The sequence below is a fragment of the Nomascus leucogenys genome, chromosome 4, assembly GCF_006542625.1.
Source record: "Nomascus leucogenys isolate Asia chromosome 4, Asia_NLE_v1, whole genome shotgun sequence".
NCBI lineage: Eukaryota > Metazoa > Chordata > Mammalia > Primates > Hylobatidae > Nomascus > Nomascus leucogenys.
The window spans coordinates 120,905,013-120,921,260 of NC_044384.1; positions in this window are offsets into that span (position 1 = coordinate 120,905,013).

The following is a 16,248-nucleotide window of genomic DNA, read 5'->3' on the forward strand; positions in this document are numbered from 1 at the left end:
TTTTTTAGCATTGTGTAGTCTGAGCCTTGTGCAAGAAAACTGCAGTGTTAATCTCCCTTCAGCACTGGATCCACCATGTGGCTGTGAACAGGAAGAATGCTTGGGCCTGAATTCAAGGTATTTGGCAAAATAGCGTTTCCAAGAAACCCTGTGGAAATATAAAGCTCCAGGCTCTGTGACATATACTGGCATTAACAAATGTCCCTTAGGTTCTCAAGGGCATTTAGATTCCTTTTGTAATTTCTTCATAGCATTGTAATCAATCACCCAGCTCAAATGCTCTTGAGTCTTAGTGAGCAATTCCGAATCTGAGTCCTAACTGGACATCATTATAATAAACAGTTCTACTCCAATTTCCTTCTGTGAAATTAACTACTGTAGGTAACTGTCCCATAGGCAAGATGTTCTCTTGAGGTATTAAATAAAGGCATTTGGATATATAAATCTTAATGGTTGGCATAAAAGATGCCATGCCTAAGGCAACAAGGCTTAGTGTTATTTGTTTTTAACCCAACAGCTAGTATGTGGTTGTTTGAAAGTAACTGAGCTGAGGTCATTGGAGGAGGTGGAAGGACACCAAGCTCCCATCTTATGGACCATAAGGTCATCCCGCTGAACTTCAGCTGTTTCCTTGGCTGAGCAGCATGGTGATGTTTTGTGGATGGGAAAGATGCTGCTACTCCAAAGGTGTATCAATCTGAAGACGCTAGCCTACTTTATGTGGTTAGAAGGAAGGATGTTGAAAACCTCTTTATCAGCTGGGCATGGTGGCCCATGCATATAATCCCAGCACTTCGGAAGGCCCAGACAGGTGGATCACCAGATGTCAGGAGTTTAAGACCAGCCTGTCCAACACAGTGAAACCCTGCCTGTACTAAAAATACAAAAAAAATTAGCCAGTTATGGTTTAGCACTTGCCTGTAATCCCAGCTACTTGGGAGGCTGAGGCAGGAGAATCACTTGAACCCGGGAGGCAGAGGTTGCACTAGGTCCGGATCACGCCACTATACTCCATCCTGGGTGACAGAGTGAGACTCTGTCTCAGAAAAAGAGAAGAAAACCTCTTTATCAATGTGTTCTTCTGGCCCGCCATGAAACTCCTACCATTTTGAGTTTTTCCTTTGGATTAAGGCTCCATAGGAGTCACTTTGCTTCTTAGTTCCTCAGTTGCCTCCTCTGTATATTAGGGAATTAGTTTATGTATCATTTAGTGATCACTGCAATAACACTATGTAATAAACCACCTCTGAAACTCAGGAACTTACAATAATAATCATTTGTCCTCATAGAGCTGTGTGTTGTTTGGGGAGGCTCAGCTTCAGGCCATTGTGGCTGGGGTGGCTTTGTTTTATATTGAAGGTCCACTGGTCAATTTTGGCCAACCTGCCATTGGCTAAGGCAAGTCACATGACCAATCCCTAATCCAAGGAGTGTGGAAATACGCTTCATTCATGAGTATTTAGTACCAAGCAGTGTGAAAATATACTTCATTTATGAAGTTTCTATGGCAAGGGTGTGATACAGGGAGGAGTAAAAAATTGGGGTCACTAAATCAACCTACCACAGACTAGTTAAGTGGATTCTGAATATTGGGGTCCTTGTAGCTATAACAGAGATTCTCAAATACAGTGTGTTACAGAATCCTAAAATTTTAAAAATGTAAAGACAGAACAATTTTGCAGGTCCACTAGGGAAGTCCTAAAGCATTATAAGTATCATGTGGGAAGCTTGTAAAAATCTGGGTCTTGTGTAGTAGAACTGAGATGGATGGTCTAGGAAACACCATTTTAAATAACATTTCAAGTTATTCTGATGAGAGCTTGGTGGAGCTTGAATTCTCCAGGATCCTAGGATTCTAAGCTGCACCTCTATTTTGACAGCACATGTGGTTATCAAGTACCAGCACCGTTTTACTGAGTCAGGTTATATATGCTAGCTGAAATAAATTACTCTTTCTATGCCAGTTGACACATTTTGGCAGGGACCTCATGTCCACAAGCCAATACAAATAAAGTGGGTAAAAGTAGGAAAGGGGAGCAAGGGCATCTTTTCAAGGTTTGAATACTAATATCTCACTTTTATTTACAACAATAATAGTTACAATAAAGTCAAGTTCTGATTCTAAGCATTATTTCCAGAAAGTTAGAATTAATATGCAGTTACTGTAGGCCAGGAAAACCTTAAGCAAGACTTCAGTCATTGGATATATCATTCAGGGTTATACCAGAGAAAAAGGACTGGTAGGATATCTGTCTACCTATCTGTCTATCTATCTATCTTATCTATCTGTGCAAAGAATTGGCTTTTATGATTGTGGAGGCTGGTGACAAGTTTGAAATCCGCAGAGTAGACCATTGGGAAGGGCAGGCTTGAAGTTAGGCAGAAGTTGATGCTACCGTCCACAGGAAGAATTTCTTCCTTGTCAAGGAAACCTCACCTGTGCTTTCAAGGACTTTCAGTGGATAGAGTCAGGGTCAACCACATTAGAGATGATAGTCTCCTCTACTTAAAATAACTAATTATATATGCTATTCATATTTATAAATCACGTTCACATTAACACCTAGATTAGTGTTTGATTGAATCGCTGGTGCAACAGCCTTGACAAATTGGCACATAGAACTGACCATCATCATATCTGAGGATTTCTCTTCTTGTTTTGGGTGTTACATTTGTGTGTTACCTGTATCCTTATTTAACATTTTTTTAAACTAACTTAGTTTTTGAATTTTAGCCTTCTCATAAGCAATAATAACTATTAAACTATTCATTTCATGTGTTAGTTATATACATCATAAAAATAATAGAATTAATTATATCTATTAAAATAGTTTGTCCATATACTACATTAAATAATTTACCACACCCTCTTGGAAATACTAGACTAATTTATTAAATTAATCGCTAGATAGTTGGGTTGAAGAACTTGCTAGAAAGAAGCAATTTTAATAAGGAAAGAGAAAGTTTTAAGCCAGGAACTCAACCTGGGCAGGGTAAAATCTGAAAAGATGCTTTCTGTTAGAGAAAGCCCAGGGGAAACTGGGATTGGGAGTGGTACACACCTATGGTGAAAATGACACATGGAGGAGTGTTGAAAGCTTTCTGAAAGCTTCACAGAATTTTGAGAAATGACTTTAGCCACTTACATTACAACTTTCAGGAAGGCTATACTGCAAAGAACTTAAAATAGTTGAGTTCATCAAGCCAAAGACAAAGAAGGTGAGAAAGAAATTATCTTTGCCCTTAAGACCCTTACAGTCTAATAGAAAAGAGCAATATCAAAATATGATCACAGATCAGTATGGAATACACTGTTAGGGGCCTGCAGAGGTGCCAAGTAAAACATGAAATGCTCAGGAAAGGTTGCTTGGTCTGGGGGATGTCCAAGTTGAGGCTCAAAGAATAACAGATATTAGCCTTGTGAAGATGGCCTGGGTGCATGTGTGGGAGGAGGTGGAGCATTCCACATAATGTGAAAGCATGAACAAAATCACGGACTTGAACTTGGATTGTATGTGTATGTGTGTATGGGTATGTGTGGAGTATCGGGTTCGGGTGGAGACAATAGAGCAAAGTACAGAAAAATGGCTGAAACAGAGTCACTGCATTGCACAACTCCATGGGTCACCATTCAAAAAGACTTTGAGGCCCTGTTCATCAATGGATCACACCTGTAATCCCAGCACTTTGGAAGGCTGATGTGAAAGGATTGCTTGAGCCCAGGAGTTCCAGACCAGCCACGGCAACACAGAGAGACCCCATCTCGACAAAAATAAAATAAAATAATTAGCCTGGTGTGGTGGCACACACCTGTAGTCCCAAGTACTTCTCTCAAGGCTGAGGTGGGAAGACTGCTTGAGCCCTGGAGCTCCAGGCTACAATGAGCTGTGATCGTGCTACTGTACTCCAGCCTGGGTGACAAAGCAAAACTCTGTCCCAAAAAGAAACAAAAAACAAAAAAAGAAAACGAACAAACAAAAAATACTTAGATTTAATACCCTTTACAAACTGCATGACTATAGGGTTTAAAGTGCAAACATAGAGGGTGGAATGTTGGGAACCTAGTTTGGAAAGCTAGGCTTAAAGCAGGTCATCATGAATCCTTAATTCCATGATGAGGAAGTTGGCCTTCATATCACACAGCAGTTCGGAATTTTCCAATAAGAAAAATCAAGTACATTCTTAAGACATCAATGAATCAGAAGGGCAATTATTTTATTTTGAAATTGTTTGTAAATTTTCAAAGTATCAAAATAGTTATTTTGGAAAAATACCCTAAACAATGAGTTGCTTTTACCCTTGTTTAATGTCTTAGCATTGCTTTTGTTTTTGAGTTACATATGGCAGGATGAAGGTAGGTAGAAAACAGCATGAGCTCAACAGTGTTTTGGGTAAATAAAAGCTTTCAGGTCCTGCTGTTGAATATATGTGGCCTTTGAAGAATGTTAACATGAGCAAATACAGAAGAGAAAACCTGGTGGCCAGGGTTAAGTGCCTTATTTTAGTGTCAGACAGAATAAAGTAGTGCATTTTTACGTTCACTGACCTCTCTGAAATGCATACGATAGATAGCATTTTAGTATTATAAAATTGATATTACAAAATATTTAAAATTGCTCAAGGAAAAATATACTAGATCTGTCAAGGTTCCTGGCAGGAAACAGATGGCACATTCAAGTAGAATAATTCAAAACAATTTACTAAAAGGAACTCTTTAGTAAAGTGGGAATAGGAATCACTTTGATTTAAGGGAAATCAACAAGGAATATTCAGGGCCTAGTACATCAGGAAGCTCTAAGCACAACGCATAAGCCTGAAGGGACCAGGGGTGGGAGCAGTAAACAGAACCCCGAGAGCCCAGCTGTAGCTGTAAAGAAGGTCATCAGACTAGAGCTGTGACCTTTTATAGAGGGACATACGCAACCTGTGTTAACCTAGCATGAAGGAAGCTAGACTATATCTTGTCCCCATTTTCCTTTGGCCTTCGGAGTTTCTAACAATGTCTCCTCTTGGCTGAGCTTAAACAGAAGCCAGGGAATTAGATTATCAAATGATGGGTCCATATGAGCCAACTTTCCCTGCAGAAAGCAGGATGGAGAAGGATGGTAAGTGCATGTGCAGAGTCAAACAGAAAATATCCAGCATAGATATATATATATATGTTGCAAACAAACATCATTTAAATAATCATTTAGCAGCTGGGTGCAAAGACAAAATTCTGTCTCTGCAAAAATACAAATATTAGCTGGGCATGGTGGCACGCACCTGTAGTCCCAGCTATTTGAGAGAATGAGGTGGGAGGATGGCTTTAGGCCAAAGCGGAGGTTGCAGTGAGTTGAGATCTGGTTATTGCACCCGATCTCAGAGCAAGACCCTGTCCCTGCCCCCCACTTAAAAAAATTACTTACCTTCTACATCAGGGGCCAGTAAACTATGACCCATAGGCTAAATCCAGCTTGCAACCTGTTTCATGAAATGATGTTTTATTGAAACACTGCCATACCCATTTATTTATATATCATGTATGGTTGTTTTTGGCAGAGTCTTTAAATCTGAAAATATTTACTATCTGGCCCTTTACCAAAAGCCTTTATTGACCACTGCTCTACACAGTAAAAAAGTAGGCTTTCTCCTTTTAAAAAAGTTTCTTAGTGATAACAACATACTCCAGACATATCCTAGTTTTTGACCTCTGCCATCACCAAATATGTATTACTTTCATGATACATATTTCATTTCAGCCTTAGTTTTTCCACAGATGAACTATATTTGTGTATATATGTATATATGTGTGTGTGTGTGTATTTGTGTGTGTGTGTGTGTGTGTGTGTGTCTGTATGAGGAAACTAGCTTTAATCAGAAACACATCTACAAACTAGGAAAGAATAAAAGTGATCAGCAAATACTTTAGGGTGACATATTTAGGTAGCCTTCCCAATTTACCTGGTTTCTCAGATTTTTTTAAAAATCTAGAATACTGTTTTTAAAATGACCAGACATTTCAAAAATATATCATTTCTCACTCCCCACATTCACCCAGCACATAATTATCTATGCACTTTGTCCATGGCAAGTATGACTTTTGACTTCATAGCCTCCCCTTCTTGATTTTCATTTGATGTTATTTTAATCTTCATATACTCAAAAGTGCATTATGAAGTTTTGCCTCAGGTTGAAGAGGAAGATTTAAAAGTTGAAAATCAATTATGTCTTGTTCTTCAAGTCAGATTTGAAACAATGCAAGGAGGGAAGGAGACAGAGAGAGGGAGCAGGAGCAAGAAGGAAAGAGAGGGAGAGAGAGACACACACAGAGGCAGAGAGAAACAGAGAAAGAGAGGGAGAAGAATTGTTTGTAAATGAAGAAAGATTGAAATAAATGTTTGAAGATTTTTACTTTATGAATCACATTACTGCCTCCTGTGACTTTGGTTTCCAATGATTTTACCTATTATTTTGTAGTGCAATTATGCTGAAACTCTCAGATGCTGCTCTCGCAGACCTTGGCCTGGATCTTTCTTGGTGCTGTCTCATTCCACATTCTCAAAATGTTGCAATAGGTTGTATTACGCAATCTGAGATAGCAAAGAAGAGACTAGACTTGAAGTGAGGAAGGTTGTCAATCATTCTTCAATATTTGTTGGTGGAAAGAATGAAGAAAGAGGTGGGCGGAAGGAAATAGGAGGGAAGGACGTATTTAACCACAGTAATGTACTGTATGCAATAAATGTGTATAAGAATGGCATTCTCGGTCGGGTGTAGTGGCTCACACCTGTAATCCCAGCAATTGGGAAGGCCGAGGCGGGCAGATAACCTGAGGTCAGGAGTTGGAGACCAGCCTGACCAACATGGAGAAATCCCGTGTCTACTAAAAATACAAAAAAAATGAGCCGGGCGTGGTGGCACATTCCTATAATCCCAGCTACTAGGGAGGCTGAGGCAGGAGAATAGCTTGAACCTGAGAGATGGAGGTTGTGGTGAGTCGAGATTGTACCATTGCTCTCCAGCCTGGGCAACAAGAGCGAAAGCCCGTCTCAAAAAAAAAAAAAAAAAAAAGAATGGCATTCTCTTAAACTACATGTAAAACATTACAGGTCACAAAACACTATTTTCAAAGCACAAATAAAAACTTAATATATGTGTTTGTGTAAATGTGTGTGTTTTTGCAGCGCATAACCGAATTTCTATGAATGAATAGAAAAAGGACAACCTAACAGACAAAAACTGACAGTTTAGAGATGAATGAAATACAAGTGATTCTTAAATAATAATAAAATGTTCATTTTTATTTGTAATAAGATAAATTACAATTAAAATCATTGAAGTAACAATTTTTATCTTTCTTACTAATATAGTTTGACTCTACACACCTCTTTTACGTTGCTGTATAGGACTGTAAATGGTTAGATCTTTTTATGGAGAAAAATCAGAAGCTTGTTTTTTGTATTAAAAATGACATAGAGTTTGACCCCATGATGACTCAATTTCTAGAAATAGTATACTTCTCTATGTAAGAAATGACATCGATACAATAGTGAACAATATGAACATTGTTGTATTATTTGTCATAGCAGAAGATTAGTATTATATAATGCGATCTAGAAGATTGCTTAACAAATTAGGAATGCAAAGAACAATATATTAGCATACAGATCTACGTTCCACTTCTGTAATGCCTCCCTGCTGCAAAAACCTCAGGGGGAAGGGGTCTTCAGTATGTCATTCTTCTTTTGAAGATTACTAACCCTTAAGTTACAAAAAATGCACAGAGTGCAAAATTGGGGAGCGATTATAAAGAATGCAGCAGCTCTATATTTTCTGGAATGCAATAAAACTTTTTTTCTTACAGCATTGGTTTTAATGATGAAATTTGAAAACATTACAAAATCCAATAATAAATAATTAAATTAAAGATAATATATCTGCCTGAACTCAAAAAAATCAGCAAGAAAAATACCAAATAATCCTATTAAAAATTGGGCAAAGGACATGAATAGATAATTCTCAAAAGAAGATATACAAAGCCAGGTGCAGTGGCTCACACCTGTAATCCTAGCACTTTGGGAGGCTGAGGCGGGCAGGTCACAAGGTCATGAGATTGAGGCCATCCTGGCTAATACGGTGAAACCCCATCTCTACTAAAAATACAAAAAATTAGCCGGGTACGGTGGCATGCACCTGTAGTCCCAGCTACTCGGGAGGCTGAGGCAGGAGAATCGCTTGAACCCAGGAGGTGGAGGTTGCAGTGAGCCGAGATCACTCCACTGCACTCCAGCCTGGGCGACAGAGCAAGATTCTGTCTTAAAAAAGAGATATACAAATGGCCGACAAACAAATGAAAAAATGCTCAACATCACTAATCATCAGGGAAACGCAAATTAAAACCACAATGAGATACCACCTTATACTGGTAAGAATAGCCATTATTAAAACGTCAAAACACATAGATGTTGGTGTGAATTTGGGGAAAAGGAAACATCTATACACTGCTGGTGGGAAAGTGTATTAGCATACCCTATTTGGAAAACAGTATGGAGATTCCTTAAAGAGTTAAAAGTAGATCTACCATTGGATTCAGCAATCCCACTACTGGCTATCTACCCAAAGGGAAATAAGTCATTTTATGAAAAAGACACCTGCACATGTATGTTTATGGCAGGACAATTCACAATCACAAAGATGTGGAACCAATCTAAGTGCCCATCCACTAATGAGTGGATAAGAAAATGTAATACTAGGCTGGGCGCGGTGGCTCACGCTTGTAATCCCAGCACTTTGGGAGGCCGAGGTGGGCGGATCACGAGGTCAGGAGATCGAGACCACAGTGAAACCCTGTCTCTACTAAAAATACAAAAAAATTAGTCGGGCATGGTGGCAGGCGCCTGTAGTCCCAGCTACTCAGAGAGGCTGAGGCAGGAGAATGGCGTGAACCCGGGAGGCGGAGCTTGCAGTGAGCCGAGATTGCGCCACTGCACTTCAGCCTGGGCGACAGAGCAAGACTCTGTCTCAAAAAAAAAAAAAAAGAAAATGTAATATTATATATATCATATATATGTATAAATGTATCTCATATATGTATATATATGTATATCATATATATGTATATAGATAGATATCATATATATGTATATAGATAGATAGACACCATGAAATACTACTTGGCCATTAAAAGGAACAAAATAATGTCTTTTGCCATAAATTAGATGGAGCTGGAGGCCATTATTCTATGTGAAGTAACACAGAAGTGGAAAACCAAAAACTGTATGTTCTCACTTATAAGCAGAAGCTAAGCTATGAGTAATCAAAGACATACAGAGTGATATAATCAACTTTAGAGACTCAGAATGAGGAGAGTGGGAGAGAGGAGAGGGATAAAAAACACTGCGTTAGGTACAATGTATTCTACTTCATGGTCAAGTGCAATGAAATATCAGAATTCACCTCTATATGTAGGTGAAAAAAAGTTTGTACCCCAAAAGCTATTGAAATAAAAATTAAAGAATTTAAAAAACTTTAAAAAAAGATAATACGTCTAGTCAGTGAATTTTCCTTTTCTCTTAACCTCTCTTCCAGGCCTCTGGTAACCACCAATCTACTCTCTATTTTCATGAGATCTAGTTGTTTAGTATCCATGTATGAGTGTGATGTTTGTCTTTCTGTGCTTGTCTTATTTCACTTAACATAATGGCCCCAGTTCTGTCCAGGTTGTTGCAAATGACAGGATTTCATTATTTTTTATGGCTGAAAAATATTCCATTGTGTATATATACCACTTGTTTTTTATCCATTCATTTGTTGATGGGTGCTTAGATTGATTCTATATTTTGGCTATTGTGAATAGTGCTGTAATAAACATGGAAGTGTAGATAGCTCCTTGGGATACATTAATTTCCTTTTTTTTTTTTTTTGGTTATATACACAGAAATGGGATGCTGGACCATATGGTAGTTCTATTTTTAGTTTTTTGAGGAGACTTCATACTGTTCCCCATAGTGGCCGTACTAAATTACACTCCCAGCAACACCCTATGAGGGTTCCTATTTCTCCACATCCTTGCCAGCATCTGTTACTCTCTGTGTTTTTCACACAAGCCATTTTAACTTGAGTGAAATGATACCTTATTGTGGCTTTGATTTGCATTTCGCTGATGATTAGTGATGCTGAGTATTTTTTACACACCTATTGACTATTTGTATTTTTCTTTTGAGAAATATCTGTTCAGATCTTTTGCCCATTTTAAATTGGATTATTTGTGTTTTTTTTGCTTGAGGTCCTTGTATATTCTTGTTATTAATATTTTGCCAGATAGATGGTTTTCAAATATTTCCCCCCATTCTGTGCGTAATGTCTTCACTTTGTTGATTGTTTCCTTTGCTGTGCAGAGGCTTTTTATATAGATATAATCCCAATTGTCTATTTTTGGTTTGGTTGCCTGTGCTTTTGAATTCTTACGCAAAAGAAAACTTTGCCTACATCAATGTCCTGAAGCATTTCCCCAATGTTTTTTTTTTTTTTCTAGTAGTTTCATAGTTTCAGGACTTAGTTTCTGTAATCCATTTTTATTTTGTTTTTGTGTATGGTAAGAGATAGGGATCTAGTTTCATTTTTCTGCATATAGTTGTACAGTTTTCACAGCATCATTTATTGAACAGACTGTTGTTTCTCCATTGTAGAAGATGAGTTGGTTGTAAATGCACGGATTTATAATTGGGTTTTCTATTGTGTTCCATTGCTCTGTGTCTGTTTTTAATGCCACTACCATGCTGTTTTGGTTACAATTGCTTTGTAGTAAATTTTGAAGTAAGGTAGTGTGATGCCTCCAGCTTTTTTTTTTCCCCCTCAGGATAGCTTTCAATATTTGGGGTCTTTTGTGGTTCTATATAAATTTTAAGATTCTTTTCTATTTTTGTGAAGATTATCATTGGTATTTTGATAGAGATTGCATTGAATCTATAAATTGCTTTGGGTAGTATTGCCATTTTAACTGTATTTATTCTTTAAATCCATTAACATATAATATCTTTTCATTTTTTCATGTGTCCTCTTCTATTCTTTCATTAATGTTAGTTTTCCTTGTATGAATCTTTCACTTCTTTGGTTACATTGCTTCCTAGGTATTTTATATGAATATTCTTGTAGCTATTTTAAATGGAATTGCTTTCTTGATGTGCTTCTCAAATTGTTTGCTCTTGGTGTATATAAAATCTACTGATTTTTGTATGTTGATTTTGTGTCCTGTTCAGTTCTTACAGTGTTTTTTTGTTTTGTTTTGTTTTGTTTTGTTTTGTTTTGTTGGTGGAGTCATGAGGTTTTTCTAAGGATAAAATCATGTTGTCTGAGAGCAAGGCTAATTTTACTTCTTCCTTTCCAACATGGATATCTTCTTTTTATTTCTCTTGCCTGATTGCTCTCACCAGGACTTCTAGTATTATGTTGAACAATAGCAGCAAGAATGGGCATCTTTTTCTTTTTCCAGAATTGTTCCAGAGGAAAGGTCTTCAATTCTTGCCCACTCAGTATGATGTTAGCCATAGGTTTGTCACATATGGCCTTTGTTATTTGGAGGCATATTCCTTCTATATCCATTTTGATGAGCATTTTTTTCAAAAAGGAATATTTAATTTTATCAAATGTTTTCTTGGCATCTCTTAAAACAATCATTGGTTTTGTTCTTGATTCTGTTAATGTGATGTATTGTGTTTATTGATTTTCATGTGTTGAACCATCCTTGCATCCCCAGGATGAATCTCACTGACCATGGTGAATGATCTTTTTAACGTATTGCTGAATTTGGTTTGCTAGTATTTTGTTGAGGATTTTTGGATCTATGTTCATCAGTAATATTGGCTTGTGATTTACTTTTTTTGTTGTGTTCTTGTCTGGTTTTGGTATCAGGGTAATGCTGGCCTCATAGAATGAGTTTGGAAGTATTCTCTTTTTTTCAATATTTTTGAAGCATTTAAGTAGAATTGGTATTAGTTCTTCTTTAAATGCTTAGTAGAATGTGTCAATGAATCCTTCAGATCCTGGGCTTTTCTTTGATGGAAAACTTTATATTATAGCTTCAATCTCTTTACTTGTTATTGATTTGGTGGGATTTTGGATTTCTTCATGGTTCATTCATGGTAGGTTGTACGTGTCTAGGAGTTTATCTATGAAATGGAGTAATCTTGAAGAGAGATGCTACAAAACCCAGCAGGAAGCCGTTGCACAAGAGCGCCTGGGTGATGCAGGCCTTAGTACTGAATCACAGAGGAATGAAGCTGGACAGAAAAGGCTGGAGAATTGATCTGATAAGGCAAGTAGTGCAAAAAAAAAATCATCACATTATTATTAAACATTTCTTTCACAGTGTCATTGTTATGAGAATCAAATATGGCAAAATACTTTGAAAAGCACAATGTGTGATATGACTGAAAGGCCTATTTATTAACTTTTTTGACCTGTTCGTGACTCAAGTTCCTCCCTGGTTCTAGGTGAGATTTATTTCCCTCTATCAGTTAAATGACTGGTGGCACAACTTGGAATGCTTGGAGAGGGGTGAAATGGGATGAGAGATTTAAGTAAGAATCCATCCACTATAGTCACCTAAGCTCTAACAACCATCTTCCCCCATCTTACCATGTTTCCTTTAAAACTCTGAGCTCCAATAACAGACCTCCAATCAGAAGGGGTGAGGGAATGGTTACAGAAAGACAAAAAAAGGAACAAAAAACATGAATAAGCAATGTAATATCCAATTGTTTCTTTGAAATTTAGACTATCATGGACAAAAATTATCTATGTTTGCCTTTTTTACCTCAGATCAAATCCTGTGTAGAAACTTTCTCAAATTCTATATTTACCATGAAGCATGTTTTGACCTACTCTCCGAACAGAAAGTCACCTCTCATTTTCCTGAATACCTACTGAACTTTATTCTGTATTTCTTAACTGCCAAATCTCACCTTACGCCCCATAACATTGTTATGTAGAAACTTGTAGATCCCTTGCAGAGAGGAAGTAAGCCTGATTCATTCACCTTTGTAAGTTATTTTCCAAAATGTTTGGAGTGCCAAGTATTTAGTAGGTATTATGGGCTAAATTGTAGATCCCAAATATTAATATGTTGAAATCCTAATCCCTAGTACCTCGGAATGTGATTGTATTTGGAGACAGGGTCTTTAGAAAGGTAACCAATTAAAATAGGATAATTAGCGTAGGCCTTAATTTAATATGACTTGTATTCTTATAAGAAAAGGAGATTAGGACACAGACATGTACATGCACAGAGAGCCATCATGCAAATGCACAGCAAGAAGGGGGAGATCTGTAAGCCAAGGAGAAAGGCCTCAGGAAAAATGCATTCTGCCAGCATCTGATCTCAGACTTCTAGCCTCCAGAACCACAAGAAAGCAAATTTCTGTTGTTTAAGCCACCCAGTCAATATTTTGTTATGGCAGCTCTAACAGACTAATACAGTAGGTATTCAAAGAAATGTAACTCACAATACTCTATTTACACACCTCAGCTGCCCCATTATACCACATGTCTAAACTTGATTGGAATTTAATTCATTTAACTTTTAGAAAGTGTATGTCTGGGGTCAGGAGTTTGAGACCAGCCTGTCCAACATGGCCGCCTCTACTAAAAAAATACAAAAATTAACCAGGCATGGTGGCGTGTGCCTGTAATCCCAGCTACTCGGGAGGCTGAGGTGACAGAATTGCTTGAACCCAGGAGGCGGAGATTGCAGTGAGCCAAGATCACAACACTGTACTCCAGACTGGGTGACAAAGCAAGACTCCACCTCAAAAAAAAAAAAAAAAAAAAAAAGTGTATGTCTCAAACATTTAGAGCTGGAGAGTGTTCTTGCCTTTGAAGAGAAAGTTAATAGAATTCACTCACAATTGACACTCTGTAAGATACAAGTGCTAAGAATGTATGTGCCAGAATCAGTTGGCCCCATGATCAAATATCAGCTCCCCTTTTTACCGTTTGACTTTGGGCAAGTGATTTAATCCTCTATACTGTAGCTTTGTCAGCTGTAAAACAGGTATAATAGCAGTTTTCTACTTCATGGTTTTGTTGTGAGGACCGAACGAGGTAAGTCAATGAAAATTGCTGAGAATAGTTCTGAGACCACAGTAAACAATCTTTTTTTTTCTAAGCTCTTATATAATAAAGCTATCGTAAACTAGGGTAATTATGGCAACCATTACAAAAAGAGCAAATGAATCAGCATCTGTATCAGAAGATCCTATAGTTGACAAACACTGTCTCGTATTCTAATTTACATTTTTAGAATCAGAGAGGTATAACATAGTTTATATTCACAGAATCAGGGACTCAAGAACTCAGAAAATGGGGTGACATGGGGAGGCCGAGGTGGGCGGATCACGAGGTCAGGAGATCAAGACCATCCTGGCTAACATGGTGAAACCCCGTTTCTACTAAAAATATAAAAAAAAATTAGCCGGGAGTGGTGGCGGGTGCCTGTAGTCTCAGCTACTCCGGAGGCTGAAGTAGGAGAATGGCGTGAACCCGGGAAGCGGAGCTTGCAGTGAGTAGAGATCTCACCACTGCACTCCAGCCTAGTGACAGAGCAAGACTCCATCAAAAAAAAGAAAAGAAAATGGGGTGAATGAAAGCAAGTTCTCGTGGGCCATTTTACCTAAGAACAGGTATTCCTTTTTTCTTTAACTCCCAAGAGTGTCAGCAAATATATACTCAATGCAGGCAAGCAGAGAAATTTTGGTGTGACATATGGTACAAATACCAGTTTTCAAATAACACACACAAAAAGTCACTTAGGAAGTAGAATCTGTCTACTGAAAGAATGAGGAAGATTCTGGGTCATTTGTAGAGAAACATTGACTGGATGTCTGTCAGTCTTATGATGAATCATAACTGAAGGGCAGACAGCTAGATGTCTTGGCATTTGGGGGTTTATGTAGAGACCCAAGACCTGAGTCCATTCCCCAGAATCTAGAGGAGGCAGGACTGATTCTGCTCTGTAAGGAGCTGATATTTTCATCTGTTTTCCATGTCGGAATAGCCTTTTCTGGAAAGAGCTAGGTGGATGGGAAATGGGATCAACAAGAACCTCAGATACCGCCTCAACCTAGAATTTGCATTAGTGAGTTTCCCTGTAGCTTTGCAAGTATGCAGGAGAGTAAAGAGTGTCATTAATATTCATCAACTGATCTCTACAGAGAAGAAAACAACAAACTATTTCCTGGTCTCTGGTTCTTTGAAGTATAAATAATCATAACATTTCATGTAAAAATTGTTGCATTTCATAAAGTAATAGGTGTTTAAACAGAACAACAATAATTGAGCACTAGCACGCATATTCTCCCCCAACCCTGTCTCTCTGCCACTCCAACTTCAATACCCACTTGAAAACCCACCCCCTCTAGTTTTTATTTCTGTAGAAGGTAATAATCTCAGAATGATGACTTTCATTTATTGAGTTCCTACTATGTGCCAGGTGGTGTTTAATTTCATAACAACTTTGCAATGTATGTACTCTCTCTGTTTTATAAATGAGTCTCCAAAAAGTGAGTAACTTGTCCAAGCTATAACAGCTGATGAGCTATGAAACTAGAATGTAAAACAAAATTTGTCTGGTGATAGCCCCACCCATTTACCACACTATCACATGAATAGTATGCATGAAAGGTTACACAAAGTTCATCTCATTTACCTATTGAGCCATGAGGAACTAGTCACCTGGTTTAAGCAGGTGCTCCGAGGCCACTGTTCTCCATTCCATAAGGATACACAATCACTCTTCCCATAGTTAAGACTCTTATGAAGGGCATAACCAAGTTTCTCCCTCCCATTAATAAAAACGTACTATTTTACTGCTGTCAGGCATAGCTCTTTGTGCAATACAAATAATTAGCAATGTCTCTGCTTTGTGGTTCTAGCGGGGAGTGGTAATGGCAACATCTTAATTTGTTTCTCCCAGCTTGCTTTTGACAAGGAACATGGTTGGGTCATGAATCATGATTTTAGCATTCACAGAGAACTATAATATCAGGAAATATGGAAGGTTGGGGTGGAGTGTGAAGGAGAAGAGGCTGCTGGACTGACCAGAGGTTTCCAGAAACAACACACTTGTCCAGGACTTGCAGCTGAAGAAGGTCATAATGAGTTGCCAACAGAAAACAAAGGACCTGTAGTCCCAGCCAAATCTCTGCTCACCTTTTACCAGCAGCTGTGGGTGCTTTTGCTAACATCTCACATCTGCAGTCTCATCCAGGG